The sequence below is a fragment of the Anoplopoma fimbria genome, chromosome 17, assembly GCF_027596085.1.
Source record: "Anoplopoma fimbria isolate UVic2021 breed Golden Eagle Sablefish chromosome 17, Afim_UVic_2022, whole genome shotgun sequence".
NCBI classification, from domain to species: Eukaryota; Metazoa; Chordata; class Actinopteri; order Perciformes; family Anoplopomatidae; genus Anoplopoma; species Anoplopoma fimbria.
In genome coordinates, this window is record NC_072465.1 from 25,281,881 (window position 1) to 25,303,869 (window position 21,989).

The window sequence follows — 21,989 nt, forward strand, 5'->3', positions numbered from 1 at the left end:
GCAATGAGTCTGAAAGGTATGAATAATTGATTTGTGTATGGCCTATATATAAACATTATTACTGATGACTTATTTAGAGGGAGTGGGAGCTTAGAGCGTTTCTTTCAAATAAAACATGTTTGTTAAGTTCTTCACATGCTGTCACCTAACCTGTAACCTGAGTAATCTATTGTACCGCTGAACCAACCAGAGGGCAAAGCATAGGGATGTTACGAGGGATTGAAAAATATATATATATATATATATATATATATATATATATATATATATATATATGTATATTTTTCTAAGTTAGATGGACATTATATCAAATTGTAAGACCATCTCAGCATCGGTAATGTGTCCAACACAAACATACTCTTTGTCCAACACTTAGTCGCAGAAGGTAAAGCAGAACTGACATATGAGAGACATCTAAAAACAGTGTGTGTTGGTCATCATAGTGCGCACACACACACACACACACACACACACACACACACACACACACACACACACACACACACACACACACACACACACGACGGAGAGTCTTTTGGTCTCATGTAGAAAGCTCATTCCTGGGATTCCTGACTGACTGGCTGGATGACTGGACAGTTTAGACAACCTGAGGCCCCACTGTCTATTGTACCGCTGTGTGTGTGTGTGTGTGTGTGTGTGTGTGTGTGTGTGTGTGTGTGTGTGTGTGTGTGTGTGTGTGTGTGTGTGTGATAAGGCTTGTCCTCTGTCTTTAGCAGACAAAGAGGTTTCTTGTTCCTGTTAACGACCACATTTTAGATCTTTCTACGTCGAGTTAAAACCTGGAATTTTTTAACATTAAAATCATGTGACAATAAATCTTGTTATTATAATGATACGGTCCACATCCAAGTGGCTGAAAGGTTCTATGTTACTTAAATATGTATGTATCCAGACCCTGATGTTTCCATTGCCACACTGTTAGGACTAAGTGCTACTGAGACATTCTTTAATAGCTGACTCAAAACTCTGGAATAGACTTCCTTCTATCCGTGTTTCTCAAGAACCAGCTTCCTCATTGTCCATTAACCGAGCCGAGCCCGATCCTGTATTTCTGCTGTAGAAATTAGTCGCCTCTATCAAATCTATCAAAGGCTGTGGTTACACCCGTTTTGCCACCCGATTGTGCCAGGACGCATTAAGTGTCGAGTCTGTACGCTCAGAGATCGGATCCTGGTCGCATTGGGATCAGATCAGTCGGAACACATGAGGAGGTGGACCTGCTCTTCCTCTCCCATATTTCTGCTCATGAAACCCAACAAATTCCTACATTTCCTGCTTCAAAGTATAAGCTTTTATATGACAAAATAACTGGGGACTTTTATTGTGAAGAAATTATAGGGAAATTTGTTTATCTCTGAATTAGCAGAGCTTTGTTAGCGGCTATTCTTTAACTAAAAAACAAGTCTACTGATATTGCACTGAGGAAGAGTAAACAGCAAATATTGGAGGGAACATTTATATTGAAGAATTTATAGGGAATTAAATAGGTTTATCCACCGTTTTATATGTCACAATCACTATGCGTAAATGCTGATCTGGAGCATCCAATCACAAAGGTCGCAATAAAAAAAGAGTGTAGATAAAGGGAGTAAAGAACATAAAATGGTGGAAAAGTCGTAGCTTCAAGTTTAAAACGTTTTAAGTTGTTGGAAGTGAACACACAGGATGATTTGAACATTTTCGGGCAATACATTTGAATTAGAGCTACATAGGTTGGTCAATGAATCGATCAGCTGATTGGCAGAAAAGATTATTGGCAACGACTCTGAACACCAATTAGTACTTGAAGTCATTTTGAGTATTTTTTTAAGCAAATATGACAGAATTCCTCTGGTTGTAGCGTCTCAACTATCTGCTTTTCTTGGAGTCAACTGATTATCTTTGTGTGATTCCGATAAAGTCAGAGAGACAAAGAGGCGTCAGGAGAGACACTCTAAACCCAGAAGCACAAAGGAGACGGCAGCACAGAGGACGTGTCCTTCATCCAAAGAACGGCACCGGGGAGAAACCAGATCAGAACCGAGCGAAGCAGCAACATATGGAGAGCCTCCAGAGAGTTAATAATCCTGTTTAGTCCTGATCCACACTGATCAGAACCCAAATCCACTGAAACAGGACCTGCAGCAGCCTCTTTGTGTGTTTGTCCCCAGGTGTGACTGTGCACGAGGAGCCGTCAGATTAAAGCCTCCATTGTTGCAGCAGATGAAGGGAAAACGCACAGTGGGGGGGGGGGGGGTTGAGAGATTTAGAGCACTGTCCCTTTAATGTTTAAGCTTTTGGTCCATTTGGGTTTTTGTACAGTAATTGTGCACACGCAGGTTTGGCAACGGAAACACGGTGGATTGTAGGAGCTTTGTAAACTATAAAAAAGGGCATTTACCAAACAAAGATGGCGAATTCAACCTAAACAAACTGACTTTCCAGATCTTTGTGCTATTAGTGTGTGAGTAGAATACATTAGCAAATGGACATATATTTAGAGACCGGATATATACATTTATACATGTCTGTCTAGCGTGTCATGTTATACCAGCGATGCATTACGAGCATATTACATTACAGTTTTTTTTTACATTATAGTCATTTAGCAGACGCTTTTATCCAAAGCGACTTACAATGAGTGGCATATAAGTCAATAGAGGCTTACAACCAAGAAATAGACACAAGAGTTTTAAAATATGTGCAAAAAAATAAATTATTTTAGATGTGTTTCAGTTCAACGAGTGACCGTGTTAACTGGTGACGTTTTCATGGTTGCTCGTAGTGACGGCAGCTTTTGAAAACACAAACGAAACATGTAGTAGTCCTTAAAATCATTTTCAAATACATAATCATCTGTTTTAATAAGCTACACCGACATTTTATGCCAGTTACTACGAGCAACCACGGACGCATTCGGCTGAAAGTCACCAGTTAACACGGTCACTTGTTAAACTGTAACACCTGTCGGTCTGAAACTGACGTTAACAGTTCTTATTTAATGCTTAGAGCTTGCTAACTCGTCTAGATGGATGGGGCCAAACAAGACTTCTGTTGCAGACACGTGCATGCATATGTTTGAGGACGTCGGCTGTAAAAGGGCATGCAGAATGGGGATGTAGTCGTGCCTTTATTGTAATGAATTTATATCAGGGACATGACGAAGATGTGCTCGTCACAAACCACAGAAAGAGCTTGTTGCCTGCAGTCCTTTTTAGCTCACTTAGGCTCTTACTTTATATTTACTTCCTGCAATATGTATAACTCCGCCACAGCCCGACATGTTCATATCTGGTTAATAACCAGTTTTTATTAAAGAATAAGTGAAAAGTGGCTCCAAATAATGTAGACTGGACGGATTAGTGCACTTATTGTACTCGTATTAGTTTATTGCACTTATCCTATTCGTATTAGTTTGTAGCACTTATTATATTCGTATTAGTCTGTTCCAATTATTGTTTTCGTAGTAATCTGCCTCTGCACTATACTTTTGCTCTGGTTTATGCTTTTAGATGCTTGTTTAAGAAAGGAGATGCACTTATGACTTCTGGTGACTAGTAGTTCTCTTGAATACCTATGTTGAAGACACTTCCTGTAAGTCGCTTTGGATAAAAGCGTCTGCTAAATGACTGTAATGTAATGTAATGTAATGTAATTAGTCACTGGTGATTGGTTAAATAAACATTTCAATGAAAAAACAGCCAACATGTCAGACTGAAAAAAAATATGTGATTATTGAAATGCCATGTCAAGTAAAAAAAGGTTTGTAATTTGAGCCTTTGTTTTTTAAAGGCTGTGACTGATGAGTCAGCAGGTCTCTGGTGTTACTTTATTATTCCTTTCAGCCTTTGACAATGGCAGCACAAAGCAGATCCACTCCTTTATTCCTACCTTTCACAATAAAAGCATGCACATGCTAGCTTCTCGCTTTTGTGTCGCTAATTCATCGCGCTCTAATTGTTAATTCTCGTGCTTAATGTTCATTCATCACGATGTGGATGCGATGTTCATGTGTCCACATAGTTTTGGTCATGCAGTGAGTGATGTTCAACTTTACTAAAAATGAGTTTCATTGTTAGTATTCAACATAAAGAAGAACTGACTGCTCACCACTCCTTCTCCTTCACTCTTCTCTATGCGTGAACCCTCACAGTCAAACTATTTAACATGAATTTATGCACATATATTCACGTTCCTCCTCCTTCTCCCTCTCTGACCCGCGCGCTCTTTGAAGGGGAACTCCTTTGAAGTGCGTCAGCAGCTGTGCAGTGAAAACCCTCCCAATTAGCTCCGGCAGCTAACGAGCTCCGCGGGGCGTCCCGGTCTTTGATGCGGCCCAGGTGAGAGCACCTGCAGCTGGGGGTCGGAGGACGCCGACCTTCCTCTAAGCTGCATGCTGACAGCTAGAGCACCAACGAAACCAAAATGAAACCCTCTGAAGGTTCAATCAAACACTGAAGAGTCTGATTTTCCATTTTCTCATCTTTTTCTTCCATACAGCATCAGCAAATAGCTTAAAGAGGAAATGAAATAGCCGAACAGATCATCATAATCTGATTATTTTTTTCCACTGACATGACACGGTAGTTCAATTTCTAATAAAAAGGTTATGGCCCTTTTTATGACCCACATCAGAACCACGACTTAGCGCCTCCTTTGAACCTGAAGGCCGGGCTCTGCTGCAGTAACACGTCTAACCAGCTCTGTGAGCCGACGCTTAGGACTCTCAGGTTTCAGATCCGTTTCTGTGTTTGCATACAGGAGGCTGGGTAATAAAATGTTAGATTTTTTTAAAAAAAGGGAGGGACTGAACGCGAGAGTGACGACAGGTTGTGGAACATGAAACGAAGCGAACGAGGGAAGGAAAAGGAAGCTGATTTTCGCCCAAAACAGCTCAACACTTCCCCTCTTGATGAGCAGCGGAAACACGCTGCTGGTTTACAAAAAGGAAGCTGCTGGCCGCTCCCAGTGCTCCCAGTACAGTGGATGGGAGGGCTGCTGGAAGGGATGTGGTCTGGCTGATACAGAGGTTGCTCTTCAAATGACTGAGATAAGCCGCTTCCTACAGCTGTTTATGAATCACTACAGTTTGACCTGAAGTGCACGTTTGAGGCCAAGTGTCACATGGGAGAAGTTTGCCCTCAGGGTTTTCTGCCAGGTACTTTACCTAAACTGACACGTGCGTTTTGAAATCCATTTATTGTTTTAAATGGCTGACTCAACACTGGCTGTCAAACTGAAGCCCGACACTTGTCGCTGTGTGACAAAGTACAAATCAAAGTTCAGGGTTTCTTTAACAGCGCTCCAATGACTCTGTAAAGTATCAACCAATCATGTATATTTGTTTCACTCTGCTTCGTTCCGTCAAAAAGAAATGGTGTCAGCAAATTTACCAGCGATATTCAACGTCATAACTACGTCAACGAGCATTTTCAACACTTCAACCGTGCCACGCTTTGCCGTTTTGTTTATTTTTGAATGCCTCTACTCGACATATTTTATGTATTTTGAGTGTCAAATGATGACCCAGTGACAAAAGCTGTTTTTTTTTAATGCAGCCACGGTATCTGTTTGGAGATCTAAAAGGAATAAAAACGCCTCGGATTTTTCCCCAGAGGATAATATTTTGTTAAAGAATTGAACTAGTAATTAATAATAATAAGACTAGTGTCACTTTCACTTTGTTTGGGCCTCTCACGTAACAGTTAAACAGACACCATACACATTTAATGCATTTTAAAACATCCACTGCTACGTTTAGCTTAAAAAAACAAACACATTTCAACTCATGGTCCACTTACTAGCTTTTTCTGCAGCTTTCACGTAACATTTGGAAATGACCCCACCTACCAAACAGAAACATGAACCTGATGTCACACCTAATAATGAAAACCAACAAGGAAATAAATGGAAAGCATTCTGAATATTGATCCAACCCCTCATTAGGCTGAACCAGACTCCATTATGATAATGACCTACTTAATAAAATGCCAATATAGATATTCAGAGGTTACCTGTAGTCATGCAGCCTTCTGGTGACGTCATAAACTGTGCGTGGCTTTTACAGCCAGAAGTCACCTGACATGTTGACGCGTGGAAACACTGACTTCTGACATTTAGAGACAAAGTGAAGTGTGTCACTTTTTCCTGGTCTTTAGAGACGGTCACGTGATCCTGACTTCTGTAATATCTAGAGCGTGTTCGGGGTGTTTTTCAGCTCTGAGCTCTCATGTTTTTAGTTTCTTCTTCTTCTACATTTACCTCATGAGGAAAACGCTGCCGTGTCCCACTCGGTGTGCCCTGCTTATCAACAAGCTGCAGACAGACGCTGTTATCTAACGTGTGACACTCCATGTCTCTCACACACACACACACACACACACACACACACACACACACACACACACACACACACACACACACACACACTTGTGTTAAACATGTTTGATGTTGTTAAAGGAGAAACCGTTCTTGTTAAAGTCAGTTTCATCGTCTGTTCTCGTGTTCTGACTAAATTTAAAGTCCACATTCAGAGAAGAACGCTCCAAATGCCTAAAGACACAATGATCTCTCTTTTTCACAAAAACTTTATTGACACGAATCGCTCATCATTAGCCTGCTGCTACTAAACAAAGCGCTGCTGCAGACCACATGACGGCCTCACAGCGGTCTGTCGCTCGTGGTTGTTCAGTTTCACTTGTTGGTCGCTGGTCACCGGTTCTCTGAGTTTGAATGGTGTTATTATGATTTTTTTCACGAGCACTAAAATCCACCAATCTTCAAAATAGCAGCTACACATGTACGGGGTTTCCTACGTCTTAAAGCAGGGGGCCTCGCCAGAATACACTTTCTATTATAGAGAAAAGGAGCTACATCATGCAGAAAATGCTGCATATTTAATGAGTGATTTTAAACATTTTGCAATATACAAAGTATTGCGATAACATATATTGCAATTTACTATTTTTTACAACTACAAATGATGCGGTTCTTCTGTATTTCTACTTCGATCATCTCACTTTAATCGTGTTATTGCACTAAAACGGGTTTGCCTGTCAAGCAGACAGACTGACCAACACTTCTTCTTTGTTTTCACCAACTTCCTGCTAATCCCACTGACATTACCCATGACGCAGAAAAAGTCCTCATCTAGGGAATTGAAAAAGCAACTGTTACCAGCGAGTTTAATTTCTATTCTATTTCTATAATAGTAGTAGTAAGATTGATAACTGCCGTACGTGTATGGATACAATATTGACACGCAAAATATCGTGATGCTATGGTGTATGGATTTTTTAGCCACCCTTAAAATAAAGAAACCGGTTTTGTCTTAGAGCATTGACTCCGTAAAAACTACAGGAGACGTTCCACACCTCCCACAGGTAAACAGAGGGGTCATGTTGTTCCAGTTGAAACATTGAGACTAATATGTGCAATTATTTGAAACCTTTTTTCTGATAACAGACTGTCAAACTCAGAAATAAGGCCATGTTGCTTTGGTTCTTTTTTCTTTTTAATGATGCAGTTTAGTAAAACAAAAGAGTCAACCGACAACCTCAGTTTATCTATATGCCCGACTGTGTATTAGATCTAAGTGTAATCTTCACAGACTCAAAACTCTCCTGCTGTCTTATGAACTACAATAATGGATCGAGGCCTTCAGCATCACTGAGCTTTCTGGTTTCACTGTGAACACATGGAGCTACAGTGGACGGGGAGATACAAATCAATGAATCAATCAATGAAAACAACATCGATTCCTTCCCGTCACTCCTCCTGGAGCCAACTGTGGAGCTATTTTGACCTGTACATTTCTAATGTTCCTCTGAGGTCGGAGACACTTCAGTGGAGCTCACACACTGCTAACATCTGATCTCATATCTGATGTGAATACCAGATAAGTCCATTGTTGTAAAAGCAGCCCTGCAGTCCACCTTAAAAAGCCTTGAACCTCATATTTTACAACCCAGGCTGAAGAAAATATACTCAAAGCATGATTTCCCCCTGTCCATTACAGGAAAGAAATAAAAATAAATCAATGTGACCATCACGACGGGGTCAGGTCTACATCAGAGAACAGGAGTCATTATGATGACCATTATTCATCCGTACAGGGACGGAGCGTCCTGCTCTGCCTCAGGAGAGGCCCGCTGTCCGTTTGATTGATTCTGCTCCAGCCTCATGCTGTCCTTACAGTCCAGGAGTCAAACTGAGGGATTCTCAGCCAACACACACTCTGTAACTCTCAGGAGGAAGTTCATCATCGGAACTCCAATGCATCTTCGCCAGCCCTCCTCCGCTGCAGAAAACATAACACAACACAAGGCCAGCCTGTGTTTATAGTTTGGCAGATGCCGAATTAGCTATTAGCAGTTCCTCTTTGCAATGCACTCATGACTGTACATGCAACTGTGACTGGATTGCTTTGATACTGAAAAAAAAGCTTAAAAACGCTGCAGTTATAACAAAAGTCTTTTTTATGACTTCAAAATATGTAGATTTATCGTGTCCATGAGTGATGACATTGTTGATGTAAATAGCAGCAATCAGGCACTAAGTGTTTTAAAGTACCCTCATTTCCTCCACGTGTCACAGCATTTATGGGCTGCGGTTTTTGGGTCAAACCGAACAATAACTTCCTGTTGTTGTCAGAATGCCACCGTGTACCTGTCCCCTTTCATTTCTTGCAGTCTCTTAGTCACGAGCCAACTCTCAAGTCTTCAGTTTGAAAACCTCTGGTTATCTGTTGCCTCACCGGCCTTTTCAATGACGTACATTTGTAAAATATAGCAGAAACACAAGGAGGGACCTTGTACCAAAAGGCCCACATGATTCTAAAAGGTGAAGCTCCTGAAGCAGAAGAGGAGTAGAGGTGTCGTTTAATGACTTAATCTGACTTTTACACTTCTTGGAAACCTAACAGGCTCTGTTGTGCGGTTAAATACCCCCAAAACCCCCATGGGCCTCTGCCAGAGAGAGAGAGAGAGAGAGAGAGAGAGACATTACTCAGCTTCAGATGACTGGCGGCTTGAGCATCTTGTGACTGAGAGGCAGCGTGGAAAGAAAAAAGAAAAAAACAGCCTCACAGTCTGTTGCTTGTTGGGCTGAACACCAGTTGGACAATGTGACACCAAACATTCCTTGGGGTTTTTATGAAAAATAACTGTCGGAGAGCGGAGAGACGGAAACACAAGCTGCCATTCATGGTGATGGATGGAAAGAGGGTGTATCTCACCGTCCAATCAGAGAGCGGCTGAGCGCTACAGGAGGCGTATTGAGAGGAGGAATGTGATGTGAGGAGGTGATAGAGGAAACATTTTTCTCTCACAGGGGTTTGAGGATCTACGGCAGCTACAACATAAACAGGCGGTATCCAACATGAGGGTGCTAGTGGTGCCTTTTTTAAGAGCTTATAATGGTGAAAATGATGTAAATATATAAAAATAGGATCGACACATCAAGTGAAATAAGATGCAGTTTGACATGGACAAACAAATGGAGACAAGAGAAATGTCTGGTGTTCATTTGCAGCAGCAGATTTGTGTGTTCTCAACACTTTGAAACTTGAACACAACACATTTTACGACCAGATTAAGCAGAAAAGCTTAACTTGGTGACGGAGAGCGGCTCAGGGAAAACTAGAACTGATGCTAAATCTTATTAACGACTTTTCACACAACTGAAATGAGAAACAGTCGCAGAGGAACTACGCTGTTGTTTATCAGATTTGGTCACGGATATAATAAGTTGTAATGCGTGTAGTAATGCTTAGAGAAGCCTTTTCTCTGTGTGGTGAGTGCAGAATCAGCTCAGATGGCAGATTATAACAGCAGATCAGAGCATTTTGTCAAGTCTGCAAAAACCCAAAGAGCACATTGGTGCTACAATAGGAAGTGATCTGCTGTTGACATCCTCTTAGACACAGTTCAGACACAAAGAGGTTTTCAGATTTGACATATTTGACTAATAGATAAATCAAGGTGTTGTCTGAGCACGTCTTTCAACTTAACTCCTTCTAGCACTTCTACTTCTACTTCTGCTTTTCAAAAGCCAAAAAAAGACTTTCATCCAAAACATCCAACATTTCTTTCACTACCAACACACATCTGTGTGTCTTGCTGGAGGACAAATTTGCCATTTTCTTGTTTAGACGCATGGCATTGTTTCTACATTTCCATGCCATGGAAAGCAGAACACAACGGCTTGATGAGTCAAAGTCACATGACATCATCGCGTATGTGAGACCGTGCTGAATGGACAACCACACTCGGCTCTCATGTGCCTCTCCTCCACCACCACCCCCCACCCCTCTCTCTCTCTCTTTTTTTTTTTCTTCTTCTCTTTTGAACTTTGAAATGAAAAGCCACTTCAGTTTCATCGAGCACATGATCCCACGGAGCCGAGGCTGAAGGATTGATGACTGTGGAAAAACACACGACCACAGGTCAGACAGAACAAAACCTCCCGACCTGATGTCACGGAGTCATCACGTCATCACGAGTTCAGGAAGTGGAACAGCGGAGAATAAACTCAGGCTTTGTGCAAAAGTTGTTTTGGTTTTTTCCCCAAATCAGCAGAGGAACAAGCAGGTCCCTGTTCCTTCTTGATATATAAAATATATATATATATTTTTTTTTATGTTTTAACAGATTTCTTCTCGTCCCAGATCGGAGCGTCGCGGCTGTGACGGCAGAGTGTGTGTTCATATCTGAGCTGTGTGTGTGTGTGTGTGTGTGTGTGTGTGTGTGTGTGTGTGTGTGTGTGTGTGTGTGTGTGTGTGTGTGTGAACAGGCTGTGATGAATGGCTGCATGCTGATTGTGTGCAGTCACCGTGGCCAAACAGAGAGAACCACGCCCGGCTGTCCTCAACACAAACACTGCATTCCACCAAGCCCACTCCTCACACACACTCATGCAGACCAGAAACCAGGACCAGGACTGAGGTCTGAGCAGGATCCAGACATGGAGGACGTAGGTAATGTGTGTGTGTGTGTGTGTGTGTGTGTGTGTGTGATGCAGAGTTCCCTGTTGGCCGAGCTCCCGGTGAGCCCGACATCACACTGACAGGATGGCAGAAAATAAAGAAAGAAAGAAAGAAAATAAACCCAGCAGGGACTCTCTGCAGCGTCTGCGGTCTGGACAGGAACCAGGACTTGACGTTCAGCAGGGATTCCCCCACAAAACGGTTCAGCCTCCCAGATCCTGACTCATCTCATCTCTTAACCTTAATGGTTTCAAAAAAAACAAGTGGGAAACCATGGCTGCACCAAAACAACAATCAAATAAATGTCCATGTTTGACATTTGCAATTCTCAGTGGTTTGAAATATTTGAAATTCACTCTGGAGGTGGGGGGGTTCCCTGAAGAATACATTTAATTACAGGAATGAAATGGTAGAATATGGCTCTTTTTGATACGCTTGTGGTGTACAAAGCAATACAAAAACAATGTGATGCACAGCAGTTTGAAGTTATTTTTCTAGGTCATAAATCAAACTCTGTTAGTTCGACGTAACTGGATATTCTCTTACGTTTCCTCCTTTATCTTAAGTAGTAGAAATGCCCGATGTCTTCTCCATCCACAACACTAAATACGGGCAGTGACGCACCAGACCACCTTTAAGAATGTCTCCAAGGAGGAGCTCGTTTTCACGACAGTGCTAAAGTATCATCCATCTAATTTAACATTGTGTGGGCGCGGTGTCCTTGGAAACAAAAACAGTGATTGTCCTCAGCTACAAACGGGAGGAGCTGGAAGTCTGGTATGCATTGTGTTGAATGAATCTTTCTGTGACCTCCCCGAGATCGTGAGTGACGAGGTTTGTGGTGTCACCCGTAGACTTCTGGGAATTTGGCACAGAGTGTGTGTCAGATCTTTGGTTATGTATCTGTGAGATCGAACCACTGACTCATTTCAGTTCCCCAAAATGTGTCGGTTAATCTTTTTTTGACACGCTCTGATGAAAAGATAGGGATGTGAATAAATAAATGTTACAAATTTAGCAAAGCTAAGCATTACTCGGAGGATCAGCTTGACACAAAAAAAAGATAATAGCTGGTCCACCTTAAAAAAAAAAGGTCAGTCCACCTTAAGTTTCCTTTCACTTTAAATCAGCAGGCTAACAAGACGCGGGAGCTACGCTTGGTTCTTGAGGAGTTGTAGCATTATGGGCTATTTTCAGCACCAACACACAGTGCTGGGCTGAAAATACACTGGTGGAAACCCTGACAGAGTTTACAGAGGAGACAAGCTCACATCTGAACTCAATGATCCAGTGGAGACTTACTGGGAAAGTCGCTGCTGACCCTCCCAGACGAGTGAACTGGGGTCTCTGTTGCCTGTTTTTGCACAAAAACTGCAGCTGGCGGTGGATTTAACCCGTTTGTGCATCTTGTTTAGCCCATGCACATATCATGTTGGTCAATGAGGGCCGGCTATTGGTCAGAGACACACCTCATCTGGCTGTCGGTGAAGTAAACGGCCTGTAATGTGGCTCTACTGCTCCATGTTCCCTGAAGCATAAAAAAGCCTTTTCATCAACATGAGATCACTTCTCCTGATGTAAATGGGCACGTCCACAATAAAACATCAATAACAAACATTGATTTTTAAACACACTGCCCAACTCTTTCACAATCTGCCCCCTGCTCCCTGTAGACCGGGCAGCGTTGAACCAACAAACACCTGGGTCATGGACATAAGCAGCTCACAGAGGAGCTTCAGAGCTTTGGAGAACACGGCGACAGAAGTCAGAATCGGAATACAAACCGAAAAGGTGTTCTGTTGTACAGGAAGAGGTCTAAAGAAGACATTTCCACCAGACTCCTGGTCCAGGAAACTGTCTCTTTAACACTTTTTAAAAAGACACACACACACACACACACACACACACACACAGCACCTGTTGGCTGGGATGTGAGATCCTGACTGTTGCCAACGCAACATGAGGAAACCATCGAGCCCTCACTTCCTGTTGGCTCTCCATCCGTCCTCCATCTGCTCACTTCCTCCTCTGACCGATGCCTTTCTCTGAATAACTCTGACACACTCGCACACACACACACACACACACTAACACACACTGATCTATCCTGGCTTTGATTTGACTACTTTTGGACCACAGACAGTCCTCTTCAGGTAAAGAGAGTGTGAGCCCACCTGTGCATTCAGTTTGTGATGAGACGTCACATCATCTTTTCCTGATTAAATCACTGATAAATAAACTAAAAGGAGAATGTTTTCAGTCTTTATTAACCAACATACAACATTAAATGCAACCATGCCCATGCACAAACTCACAGACTTATATTTAGACTAGAATAGAACAGATTTAGGGTGCTGGATTTCTAAAAAATGTCAGTTTAGACAGTGATGAAATAATGAACCGTGTATTAGTTCTGCAGGCTCGTTGGTAAAAACCTCTCGGCTCTCTGATTCTCTCTCCCTCTCTCTCTCTCCCTCGCTCTCTCCTGCAGCATCGCTCTCTTTATTCTCTCATCTTTATCAGTTGTTAACATGTTGCAGAGGGATGCCAAGTAAGCTGCCAGCTTTAAATACACACACGCACACACACACACACACACACACACACACACAGTAGACTACAGGATCTGCACAAACACCATTCTGAATTATACAGCTGCTCAGTCCTGGAGCTGAGTCAGTTTGCTGCAGTCCGTTAAATACTTAACATAAAACGTTACAAATCTCAAGAATCTCAGTGTCCTTCTCTTCAGTGGCACCAACGGCTAGAAGCAGTAAATGTAAAGGTGTGCAGATGAGAGACAGGCGAAGGGAAGATATTGTTTTCTGCACCTGTGACAACCAGGTTCGGGAGTGAATAGTATTGTTCTTTTTCTAGAAATATATATATTTTTTTATATGGATAAGTGGATATCCACGTACATATTTATCAAAAATCATAATAACACACTTACTGGATCATTTATACAAAACTTTGTATATAAAACTATAAAAAAATGATTATTTTCGTCCTAAACAGACTGAAAATCAGATGATAAATCTCAGCAAAGTGATAATTATTGAATCTCACAGCAACTGTTGACGCACTTCAACACTGTAACAACCCACAGAGCAGCAAACACACATTTACATGCAAAAAAACACACACACACGTATGTTGAGACACACACCACACACACACACACACACACACACACACACACACACACACACACACACACACACCTCAGCCCACTGCAGCTCATCACATTCACAACAAGCTTCAACACCTCTCTGCACCCACGGCTTTATTAAGATTAAGACACACACACACACACACACACACACACACACACACACACACACACACACTCACACACACATTCACACACAAAGAAAAACATGTCACAGCAGCACCTTCACCTTCAGGAGATGAGAAAAGTTAAAGTTAGAGCACCGAGAGGGGAAATATGAACTAAAAAAACAAGACACAATTCCCAAAAATCCTCCTCTAGGATTTCAGACCACGAACATATGATGATGAATAAATAAGATAATAGCTCACACAGAGATCATCTTTTATGATCTGGATTTTCATTATAGCCCTGACGTCTATTGTTGGTTTTATTTTCCCTCTCTCATTCCTTTATGTTTCCTTCTTCTTCTTGTTTTCCTGATTCATTTGTATTACTTCTTCATATTGCAGAAGGGAGGATGCATGAGGCCATCAAGCAGCCGCACCCTTATTCCATCTGTAATCACACAGCTGCATCACATGTTTGTCTTTATTTCTTTCAGCTTTTTATTGAAGATTATTTGCTGCATCGTCTGCTCACATTCAGTCTGACTGGTTTGTGTCCGATGGGCGTGGTTTCCACTTCATTTGAATGTGGTATACAAAACAGCACATGCTACTTGTGTTGACCTACATCAATGTAAAAATAAATAAATAAATGAATTAAAAAACGTGTGTAACTTGATTCAGTCAGGTATTTGTGTGAGCTACAGGAAATACACCTGACTAAATGTTTGGTCCGGATAGTCGGTTTCATTTTGGATTCAGCTCTCATAATAGTTCTCATAATATCTGGACCCTTTAAGCTCTGATGATTTGCTCTTATGAAACTCTCCCTTTTTCTTTATTAGCAAGGAGCAATGTCCAACGTAAGACAAATGTGTCAGCTGGAGATAATTAGAGTTTTATTCCGTTTAGTTAAACTGTCCGGTAAACACGCTCTGTTTTTTGTGTTTGTATCAGTGTCTTCATGTTGCAGCTACAGGTTGTCACCATTAATTAGGACAGCAATAAAAAGTTAATCAAATGTGATGGTTTCTCAGCCAACGAAGGTGATTACAGATCCAAATTTAATCTTTGAGTTTTAGTTATTTATGACTTTTGTAAATTGCAAATGACACAAGCTAAACCCTAATTGGATTTGATAAACTCACAAATACAGACTGAGACATGAATCCTTAATTCAGAGCATCCTCTTAAAGCAGTGTTCAGAATAAATACTGTTGCTGCTCAAACCTTCCTGTCTGTCTCACACTCACACACACGCATGTTTCCACCCACTTAACACCTGCCAGCTCCACACACATGCACACAGCTGTTATGTAATGTGTGTGTGTGTGTGTGTGTGTGTGTGTGTGTGTGTGTGCGTCAGAAGGACACTCTCAGATGGTCACAATCATCAGTCCTTCCAAAGAGGAGGTGCAGAGCAGAGCGACGAGGGTTCAAACGGCACCGCGTCCATCATCATCATCATCATCATCACCACCATCGTCTCTACGTGGACCGTTGTGAGATTCGTTACCGTCACTACGGTTACGCTGACCAGAACGACACATCTTCTGTATTTAACTCCCCGTCCATGTTTTAAAGTGTGTTTGTACTCAGTTTCACCCACGGTTAGGTTAGGTTAGTTTAGGCCTGGAGCATCAGCTGTTGCTATGGTTACCTGCGTTAGAGCATATGTTGCTCAGCTCTGAAAAATGTGGAAAAAGTGCATGTGTTGTACATTCTGCTGGTGCATGAGAGATGCCGTGAAACGAAGGCAAAATTATCAGGATACATTATTATAAGTGTGTATTTTTTTTTAATACTTAAATTAAGATTTAAAAGTAATATATTATATTTTAGGAAAAGAACATGACCTGAAATTGCAGCATGGGCAATTGTGTCCATTCTGCAGCTGAAGGTGCCAAAACTGTAAATAAAAGCTGGAATTCAACCAATAGTCAGTAAATTGGTTGTACATTTGGAATTATCCGTCTTGTTGCTGCCTTGACGCTCGTAAAAAAGCTGATTTTTATTCTCAACGATGCCAAACTCTCAAATTAACCAATTAATATTACCATTTATAAAAATAAATCTTCATACATAAAACATCACAGAGGGTCAAATGTCAGCAGTTCCCCATTGACTCGGGGTGAACCCTCACCTGCCAGCAGGGGTTATAAAATAATGATAAAGGCCAACTGCTCTATTAAAACCACAAACAGCGAGGCTGATGCTGAGCAGAGAGCTCCCATATCTTAAATATAGGACGGAGCCGTTAATAATTGATGCAGACTTACGTAACAGAGAGTTTGCTGCTGGATCTGGATCACAGGCAGGGATTCCTTCTGCAGAGGGGTTTCCACATTTCACTGAATTTAGAAAAAAAACTAAACTCTGTCCATGAGAGCGTAGCGTCCAGAGTGTGTGTGTGTGTGTGTGCGTTTGGTCAGACCGTTCAGCTGTGAACGATATCATACTCTGGCTGATGTAGCATGAACCTCTGCACTGGATTTTACAAAGTGTTACCCCGAGTACCATCACACAGATTAGGGTCCGGTTTGATGGACTCTATAGCGCGATATGAAAAAACGGTCATCCGTCAGAGATTTTGACGGACCGTCTAATACCCAGGATTGATTTTATCAACTATTATGACTACATCTCTGTATATAATGATGATAATATTGAGTTTAGTGGAATTTTGCATCGATAAAATGCAGTACTTGGATTGTACAGGTGTAAAATTTACTAGAATAACCAACAATGGGCATTTATGTTTGGTTATTTTGCCTATAAATAAAGTTTGTAGTAAGTGTGTACCAACGTGTGTGTTTATGTAAATAAAGAAAATGATATAAAGAAATGATATATCCAGAATGAAAAAAGAAAGGAAATAAATAAATATATTAATGTATATTTCCCCTTTTTTTAATGTTATGCACCAAAACATCAGGGCAAATGATAAACCTGATTTTCATTCTGATCACATCTTATATGAAATACAGTCTGAATTAAATATTGTCTCTACAGGAGGTGGTTAAAAATGGACTAAAAAAATAAAAGCATCAAAGCAAAAACAGAAATTTGTAATATAAAAACAAGATATGTTAGTATATTATTGACATGAACTAGTAGCTCAGTATGCTACAGAGCCTTTCTCCTTTAGTTTTTGAACACCGTCCCTGATATTTTCAGTTTCACAATCTTACAGAAAGCCGTCATGAACCAATGTGTGTGTGTCCGAGTGTAAACAGCATACTGAGTATCATAACAGCTAAACAGTCACAAACTGACGGAAGACTCAAGTCCCGTGGGGAGAAACGGTTTTGCCTCAGACCATTTCCATCTGTTAAAAAAATAAATTAAAAAAAACAAGTCCCATGTGGTTTAGACTCCATCTGGGGTCTGAAGGTCTGAGTCACTGAGATCACACCAACACTATTGTTTGCAGCCTCATTTTCAGAGTAGCAGGTCGGTCTGAGGTGTTAACACAAACCCACTTCCACTGAAAAACCACATATGCATTAAGGAAGATGTGTGAATGCCTAGATATACATCTGAGGAGTGTCCAAAAGAACAAAAACTAACCTTTGTATACATTTGAATGACTCTGATAAACTGGATTTAGACTCAAAGCATGAGGGACTTTAGAATAGAGCCTCAGCCATTTTGAAAACCAACCTTCGACAATCACACGGGGAGAAATCCATCAGCCACGAAGAAACGCAGCAACCAGTTTCTCCAAAAGACAACGGCCTCAGTCGCCCACAATTCACTGCAGCAACACATCACGTCATGTGCAGTCAGGGGTGTTAACGGTGGTAAAAACAAAAAAAGAAATCAACATTTTGGTGCGGGATTTAGAAGAAGAATCTCACTAAATATTAAATCTATTCTTCGTGTTGCTGCTGAGGAACACGAAGGATAGATTTAAACTTCCTGCAGGACATTAAGAGGACAGACATGACAGGCTGAGTCAGCATCCGTCTCTTCCTGTGGTCCTCTGGACCTCGACAGCAGCTCCCGACACAAATCTGTCTGCAGCTTCACCTGACTGTGTGTCCTCTGCTGGAGGTTGGAGAGATAATATTCACTAAAGCTGCAACGTTTTCAGGCTTAATCCATCCATCTATATTCAATACCCATCAATCATATGTGCATGGCGTGTGAGGCTGCACACAAACCAGTCGCTAGTAGAGGTGAAATAAACACTGAGGGGTTGGAGTTACCCGTTTCTGTACTATGAATGAAACATAACCCCTTAATGCAGATTTTTCACATTAAAAGTCAACCAATTAAGGGAAAGCTGAAAGACTGGAGGTCTGAAAGTGAAGCCAATGCTGAAGTTCCTTAGTATTGCATTCTCTCTACCCGCCATTAGAGGGCGACTCCTCTGGTTGTATAGAAGAAAGAAAATGACTCTTCTTCTCTCTTGATTTATTCCCTCAGTAAACATTGTAAACATGAGTTTATGGTCTCAATCTCTAGTTTCAAGTCTTCTTCAATACAGCATGATGTTTATTTAGGAAAATATGGTCCATTTAGAGTCAAACAGACCATAAAGCACAGTGTGCTTTAGGGCGGGGCTACCTTGTGATTGGCAGGTCTCTACCAGAGACGTATGCTGCGTAACTACGTCACTCCATTGCAGTCCAAATATGGTCACTTCTGTTCACTGGTTGCTAAAAAACAAAAGGATGGCAACGTTCAAGATCCCTATCTCGAGGCTTCAAAACCACATCATCCACAAACCAATATAGACAGTCTATGAGTGGAACCCACACCCAACCGGCACAATGGTCAAGGAAGCTACATCTATGAAACTTTAATTAATTAACATTTAAAAAGGGACAATGACAAGAGGGGCATTACCATTAAGTGCTTTGAGAAGGAATTTGAATTTCCTGTGTTGCGCGAGAAGATCACTTGTGGCCATTCTGTGGTGAAATGTATCTGGAGACAGGAAATAGAGAAAACTCTCCAACAGGATGTCACATCGAACTAGGTCAGCACTCCACACTGTTGATATTTCGGAGGTGTACGTGTCGGCTCATGTGTTTTACGGTTGATATTTTCTCAATTAATGGATGAATAGCTTGTTTGTAAAAGGTCAGAATATAGTAGAAATGTCCTTCACAGTTAACCAGCACGAAAGGGGATTTGTCTGACTAACAGCTCAAAACCTAAAGAAGTTTTCAGTTATATAAAACAGAGAAAAGCAGCAAATCCTTATATTTGAGAAGGTGGAGTTGGCCAATGTTCTGCCATTTCTCTTGAAAAATGACTGTCAATCAATTTACCAATTAAACGGCTAATTGCTTGACTTCTAGTAATAGAGGATGTAGGCGGCCTGGCCTGAGGCGAAGACCACCCCTGCTAACTTCATGAAATATAAATATACTTTAATCAAAAATAACATGGTTAACCTTTAGGTGCCATTTCTCACAGCAAATGCCATTATATGTAGTGTAGCGATTGTTAAGGCCGTCACCTATCAACTAATTAACATCACAAGACAAGATCAATGCTTTCTCATTAATATTAACAAGTTTTGGACACAAACATGTTGAATTACCATGAATGTATTATGGGGGGAGAAAAAAAAATAGTATTTTCTCAAAAACAAGCCATTTTTTCCTTTTGGATTCCAGTAAACATTGTCATCGTGCCATCGGTTGTTTCAATAAATCATCTTAAAATCCACTTATTTCTAATAAACAAAACATTAAGGTTTTCCATGCAACAAATCCTCTTTGCAAAGGGATTTTCAGTTTTGGGGTTAAAATAGCAGCAGAGGAAAACTGAAAGGAGCAAATGCCCTCGTTTGGAGGTCACAAGCTGAGGAGGAGTCTCCATGAGCCAAGATGCGGGATCCCCCCTCCTTCCTAACGCAATAAGGCAGGACACACCCAGATAGAGAGGGGAGGAGGAGGAGGAGGAGGAGGAGGAGGAGGAGGAGGAGGGAGGAGGATGACATGAGAGGAGAGGAGGAGAAGGAGCAGAGCTGCTACCACCGGTGCTCATCCGCCCATCTTTGCAGATGACGTAAGGACGGTTCTTCTGGAGCCGACCGCCGAGCCTTCCCCTCCCCTCCGCCCTGTTCCTCCCCGTATGGAGCCCAGGCACTCCCACTAGTTACATTGTATGCGCACTGGTTACACTGTATGCGCACTGGTTACACTGTATGCGCACTAGTTACACTGTATGCGCACTGGTTACACTGTATGCGCACTAGTTACACTGTATGCGCACTAGTTACACTGTATGCGCACTAGTTACACTGTACTAGTTACACTGTATGCACACTAGTTACACTGTACTAGTTACACTGTACTAGTTACACTGTATGCGCACTGGTTACACTGTACTAGTTACACTGTATGCGCACTAGTTACACTGTACTAGTTACACTGTATGCGCACTAGTTACACTGTACTAGTTACATTGTATGCGCACTAGTTACACTGTATGCGCACTAGTTACACTGTACTAGTTACACTGTATGCGCACTAGTTACACTGCACTAGTTACACTGTACTAGTTACACTGTATGCGCACTGGTTACACTGTATGGGCACTAGTTACATTGTATGTATGCGCACTGGTTACATTGTATGCGCACTGGTTACACTGTATGCGCACTGGTTACACTGTATGCGCCTGAATGTGGGCAAACCACACCAACGAGCTGAACAAGCTTCACCCTGAAGGCTCCGCATTCATGACGACACCAGAGTCAAGCCAGAAAAACACACATTTAAAATAAAAATAAAAAAGGAGCAACCAGTGTTTTGTTGAAAGAAATCATTCCTAATTGTTAATGAAGTTATTAGAAACCGTGTGATTCAACTGTGTCCTCTGGTTACCACTGGGGAACACAGCACTGTGGGCAGGGACCATGTATGTATGTATGTATGTATGTATGTATGTGTGTGTGTGTGTGTGTGTGTGTGTGTGTGTGTATGTATGTATGTATGTATGTATGTATGTATGTATGTATGTATGTATGTATGTATGTATGTATGAGCCAAGTGTTTCCAGACACACAGGTCTGATTCCTGCCTCGCAACCACTGCAGAGCACCACGGTGCCATCCACAATCTCACCGCTTACAAAGCATTTCACATTTAACTAGTGTAGAGAAACACTTCAGATATATTTCACATCTCATTTGGACTCAGTGTGAGCAGGTGATTCATTCGGCTTGTCTCCTTTACGCGTAAAAACATCACTTTTAACCGGATTTTGGAGCTTAAATGCCCATTTACGCACCGGTTGGAAAGCAAGACAAGAGAGCACTGAGTAAACATGCCCAAAAGTTGATGTTTTATCAGAATAAAGAGCTTTATGGTGTATTATAAAGATGGGTAAGTGGGTATAAGTATATGTTTGAAAGAGTAGATGGAAAGCGAGGTAAGTTGGTGTTTTTTTTGAATGGAGACCTGACAGTGTTGACTGCAGAGAGAGAGAGAAAGAAAGGGAGATAAAGAGACAGAGAGAGACAGAGAAAGAGAGAAAGAAAGGGAGATAAAGAGACAGAGAGAGACAGAGAAAGAGAGAGAGAGAGGCAGTATCGGGTCTGTTAACATGGCCAACATGGTCTGGATGTTTGGAGAGGTCAGGGTAGGAAGGAGTGCGTAAAAAGGAGCTTTTTATGGTTCATTTTGGGTACAAAAGCAGTCACACAGCCTTCACACCTGTGGAAAAGACCCACATATGTCCTCTGCTGCCCACTAAAGTAACT

General features: G+C 41.5%; 1 protein-coding gene across 1 annotated transcript in view; it reads right to left on the reverse strand.

Moving 5' to 3' along the window:
- Nucleotides 1–21,989, reverse strand: part of LOC129106094 (plasma membrane calcium-transporting ATPase 1-like) — a 93,583-nt gene that overhangs the window by 70,794 nt on the left and 800 nt on the right.